The following is a 6,366-nucleotide window of genomic DNA, read 5'->3' on the forward strand; positions in this document are numbered from 1 at the left end:
TTTATGTACAAAGTCATTAAAATAATGATTTAAAAAAAAATTGGAAACTACCGACCACGTTCAATGTCAATATAAAAGAAAATCGGTGCCAGGAAAAAAATCTATAAAACAATAATAAGCATATGTGTTTACAAAATGTGGGATCATTCGGGGTCGTAATATTAGGTCATTATTCTCAAAGTCTTGAAAAATATGTTTTACAAAAACAAAAAAACATTTTCCGTAGAGTTTTTATTTTTTTTACAGGAACAGTTTTATTTTACAGTAATTATTATTATCAATGGTGGGTTCGCTTTGAATCTGACCGATCATCATCAGTTGTACGGTCCGAAAAGGGTTACAGAGAACCAAATAAATAAATGATACAAAGGATTATGGAATTGTGAAAAAGCCTGTCGCATTTTTTCAGTGCTCTTTTAATATTTTCCAAAAAGACCACAAGTAACGAGAAAGTGTCATGCTCTTATGGCACATTTCTCTTGAGAAAATTTGATCAATTAATTGAAAATCTATAATTTTTTGGGAAAATGACATTTTCCTACACTAATTTAGTAAAATGTGACATTTTTTTACACGAATTTTTAATTTGACAAAAACATACGCTATATTATCAAATATCCCAAATCTATACACGAATTACCCAATTTTACTACAATTTACTACACAATTCGAAACGGTGTTAAAATATCCGTTAATTGATAACGTGGAAGGCCACGTGGCGGCTGACGTGGAAGGCCATGTGAAAAAATTTGTCACGTCAGCACGGCACATCAGATTTTAAAAAAAATAAAAAAAATAAAAAATTAAAAAAAGAAAAGAAAAAAAATACATATATACATATACATACATACAAATATATTTATATATACACACATACATATATATAAATACATATACATGTATATATATATAAACATATACAATACATATATATATATATGCATACAAAATAAAAAAATACATATATACATACATTTATATATATATATGCATATATATTCATATCTATATTTGTATGTACATATATGTATATATATGTATTTTTTATTTTTTTTATGTATATATAAATATATAATTGTATATCAAATTAAAAATTTATGTATATATAAATATATCTGTACGTATGTATATATATATATATATTTGTATAGATGCATGTATATATATGTGTATATTTTTTATTTTGTATGTATATATAGATATATTAATACATAGGAGTATATATGTTTATATTTGTATTTATATATAGATATGAATATATATACATATACACGTATAGATATATGTATGTACATGTATTTTTTTATATTTTATATGTATACATACATATATGTATGTATGTATATATATGTATATATACAATATATATATATATATATATATATGTATTGCATATGTTTATATATATACATGTATATATGTATATGTATTTATATATGTTTGTATGTATATATATATGTATATATATATATATATATATATATATTTTATTTTATTTTATTTATTTTATTTTATTTATTTTTATTTTTTTTAATTTTTTTAATTTTTTTAATTTTTTTAATTTTTTTAATTTTTTTAATTTTTTTAAATTTTTAAATTTTTAAAAAAATTTTAATTTTTTTTTGAAAATCTGACGTGGCGTGCTGATATGTCAAAATTTTCCACATGGCCTTCCAGTCAACCGCCACGTGGCCTTCCACGTCATCAATTAACGGACATTTTAACACCGTTTCGGATTGTGTAGTAAATTGCAGTAAAATTGGATAATTCGTATATAGATTTGGGATATCTGATAATATAGTGTAGGTTTTTGTCAAATTAAAAATTCGTGTAGGAAAAGGTCACATTTTACTAAATTGGTGTAGGAAAATGCCATTTTCTCTAATTTTTTTTACAAATTATATATTTATATAAAATTTTGACAAAAATATCTTTATTTTATTTTCTAATTTCAATATGATCACTTGGCGTCCCAAAAAGGTGCAACATAAAAACAAAAGTTTTTGGAATCTACATTATCTAGAAAAATTGTTTTTTCATTAGGAACAACTGTTTTTAATTTACGCGGAAACCTGTTTGTATCTCGGAGATCTTGTTTTCATGTGAGAAAATTCTTTTTCACCAGAATAACTGTTTTTTGTTCGGAAGAATCTGTTTTTATCCAGAAGATCTGTTTTTTATTCGGGATAATCTGTTTTCATCCGATAAACTCTTCAAAACTAAATTGTTTCATATGGGAGAAATTATTTTCGTTCGAAATTTTTTTAAAAATGAAGTTGTTTCGTAAAAAAATGCATATTTCGATTTGAAATCTTTTCGAAGAAAAAAAATATATTTTGTAAATTTTCAAAGTAGAGAAGGGTATTCTTGGTATTAATTACAAAAAGTTAACAGTTTACAAATTTAAAAAAAAAAATGGTACTCTTTTCAATAACTGACGTTTTTGTCATAGTTTTCCAATTATCTCTCTCTCTATGAACACACACACACGTATGTATATATATATATATAGCGGTGGATCTATACGTAAGTATATAGGGGGCATAACTCCATTCAATCAATAAATTATTTTTATTTTTTATATAAATTATGTAAAATTTTGAATAAAATTATACAATGCAAAGGGTTAAACAAAAACCCCTTGATGTAATTATTATTATTATTAATGTTATTTAAAAATGGTTTTTTCATATATTACCTACCATGAATGTTATGATTATTGTACCGAGATTAATTAACAATCATGTCGAGTGAACTCTATCGCAGTGGTTAAGACAAAACCATTCATAGAAAGAGTATATGCAAATGAAAATTTTAAAAGATAAACTTTCCTCATCACCCAAAAAAAACAGATAAAACTTTCCATAAACCAAAAAAATGTTTTTATATATTAAAGTTAAGCAAATGCTAAAACGGCAGAAAAACTGACAACTGTTTTCTTAAACTTTAATCTTTTTCGAAGTAATTAATAATTAGTAACTTTAATTTATTACAGCGGGGAAAAAGTCTCCCTCATTTGGTCGTGTGGAGGTCCACAAGATCGGACGGTCAGAGATGCAAGCGGATCGGGAAATCGAAGGGTCTAGAGATGCGCGCAGGGCAGGGGGACTTGATCCGACGGTGGGGAATTAACGAGACAGTGCTGAAGAAAAGAGCCTTTTATTTTAATGAAGCCGTGTGATTTTGATCTGGTGGGACAACGTCCTTTGGAGTATTGTGTTCCCTCTCCTTTCCGACTCACCTCTTTCCCACGCGCTCTCCGAGAGCGTGTCCTACACGCGAGTTTACCTCGTGTGGATAATATGACGACGTTTAAACAGAAAGCGACCAAATGATTTCAATATGGATAAAATTAAAGATGAAGTTGAAATTCAACGAATCAAATTCGATGTTCTTATTTCATGGAAACTTACAATTTTTTACGAATTGGGAAACGTGAATCCAGAAAATTCCCTTAACAAAAGAACAAATAAGTTTCTCCGGCGACGGTACCGGAAAATCTCACGGCGGCGAGAAACCGGCGGTTTCTGGAACGAGAAAGGGACCCGTTAACGTTGCTGGGCTTGAACTATTTGTTCATTCCGTGGGCTCTGAATCCGTAATTTATGGGCTTTGACTCGGGGAGTTTCTGGAATTCTTATTGGGCCTCACTGGAGTGGGCCTAACTGGGTTGATCGGCCTAAAGTCATAAACCACAGTAAAAGACGATACGAATTCAAAGAACGTTAATAGGATTTAAACGAGTGAGCGTTTTTTTATATAAGCATTTTATTTCTTTTTTTTAGTTCAAATGTCAAATTTGCATCATTGGAACGACTAAAATGAATGGAAACCATATGATATGCGAAGTTGGTTGACACGTTTTTATCAATATATGTATTGATAATTTTTGTTTACTTCATTTAAAAACGGACCAAAATATCACAAAGTGGTCTGTCTCGTTGGTTGTTCCTTGATGTTACTTATCATTTGTCGATGTTTCCTTCCATAGATTTATCAAAAATACAGTGATCTATATATATATATATATACGAGTTTGTGAGAAACAATATATACAGTTATATATTTAGGGTAACGAAATACAACGTGTACATATGTATATTTTGGCAAATGAAGAAATTCCCGTGTTTAATCTTCGCTTAATATCGATTTCTAGAACAAGTTTTGTACGGATTAATTGGAATTATACTGCCGGTGTATAATATTAGTTGTACACGCAAGCAAATAAGGTGATATTTTCTATATGGTTTCTAATGTAGAAATAAAGTTTAGTTAACGTGATAAAGAAGGAGATTGAATGCATGAAATTAGGTAAGAGTCGGCATTTTTCTTCCCTAATTTGGGCGGTTCCCATGCATATTACGACGCGTTTAAATGGACCACGCAATTTCCTACTCTCATGAAATTTGGCAAATGAAGCAAAGAAAAAGGAAACAAATTTTAAGTTTCCATATTTAGAAACTCGTGGGAGGCTTTGCTCTTTAGAATGGCTGAATGATGTCTTTCCTTAGAGATTGTAAATTTGCTTTTTTGATTCATAATAATAGTGATCGACCAACCGATTTTTGAAAACGGGATAATTTCGTCCGTAAACGCGTACGAATTCTATCTAAGCTTCATTTGATCGTTAAATTGAGCTCTTTCTTGTTGCATCGAATGTATCGAAATCTTTGAAAAGGGTTATATAAACTGTATATATATATATGTATAAGTAATTAGTTGGATATAGTGAATAGGGCACTTAATGTCGATGGCAGAAATCCGATACACTTACCATAAATAGGAAGTGTGTTGAAAGCGATGGGACAAAACGAAGTCAATAAGGCAAGGAGGCTGTAGGGTGAAGGACAACAAAGGGAAAGCCGATGTTAATCAAATTATCTTCAGCCAACAACCATCTCTCTCTCTCTCTCTCTCCACTTGTTATACGGTTTGTCTTAATTTGTATAATTTCTTTTGCAAGAATAACGACGAATATATATATATATATATATATATATATATATATGAGAAAAATATATTTGATATATATACATATTCCTTGTACATGAATGATCCATGAAAAAATAAAAAGAAAAAAAGAGAGAATTTCACAATCTCGTGATAACATTGGATGGGATCTATCGTCTACTGTCTCTGCAAGAGTAGACAGTGTTTCGTAGATACGATGCAAAGGGAGAGATATTAAGTAATTCAAATAAATAATTTTATTATTTGTTTTTTGGAAATTGCTGGCTGCTGACTGAATAAGAGCTGTCCCTCGTTTCAGAGTCTTAAACGCTTCCTTTGTGCATGAGGGACGGCTATGGATCCACCCTTTACCATTTGCTTTTTCATTAATTTCAAAAGATTAATTTAAAATAATTAATCTATAGACTGTAAATAAACCCTAAAACTACATATTGAGTAGCCATCATAATGCTTTATTAAAATAATAATAATAATGTTTTTGGTTTTCAAGATCATCTCCCCCTTGGTTTACGTGCATTGTTGAAATCATAGTAACGATGGAAATGAGATTTTTATTATAAAAAAAATGACATCTCGGTTAGAGATTCTAGGCGCTGCAGCTGTTTCCTAGGTGACTCAGAGGCATAAAAGCATGTCCACAAATTTATATTAATTAAATTTTGAAAATTATTATAATATGTATGGGTATATATATAATATTGAAGCACTAAGAACGATAACGAAGGTACTTAGCAAGTTTAGTACGATTAATTCTCGTGGCACCACAAATCTTGCCACTTATAGAATCATTTCAATTTAAATACTGCCCCTCATGCCCATATGATATTTTCCCCGTGACGACATCAATGACGAAATTGGCTCTCTTAATCTATTCATAAATTTGTCCTCATACCTCAAACTTTGTATTATATTAATATGAACAGACAATGACTGAAAATGATATCAAATACTTATTAAACTATTATAAAGTTGCGGAATTCCCAATGATTCACCTTGCTGGTCCAACGAACCGTTTCCTCGTACACTAATCTCAACTTGCCCTAAACCCTAGACATATATATATATACACACACACACATGTGCAAACACACACTCGTGTGTGTATATATACACATAAAATATGAAGTTTTACACCCATATTCGTATATATAGTTAATCTTTGACTAGGGGACAGTCCATGTAACCAGATTAATGAAAGTTGAATTTAAATTTGATATAATAAAAAAGAATAAAATAAACAGGAGAAAGGGTAAAATCTAGGATAAAGGATCTAACGACGGACAGTAAAAAACAGATATTGAGAGAGAGAGAGAGAGAGAGAGAGAGAGAGAGAGAGAGAGAGAGAGAGAGAGAGAGAGAGAGAGAGAGAGAGAGAGCGGTCTCACTCGCGATATA

The sequence above is a fragment of the Tarenaya hassleriana genome, unplaced genomic scaffold (assembly GCF_000463585.1).
Source record: "Tarenaya hassleriana unplaced genomic scaffold, ASM46358v1 Cleome3, whole genome shotgun sequence".
Taxonomy (NCBI): domain Eukaryota; kingdom Viridiplantae; phylum Streptophyta; class Magnoliopsida; order Brassicales; family Cleomaceae; genus Tarenaya; species Tarenaya hassleriana.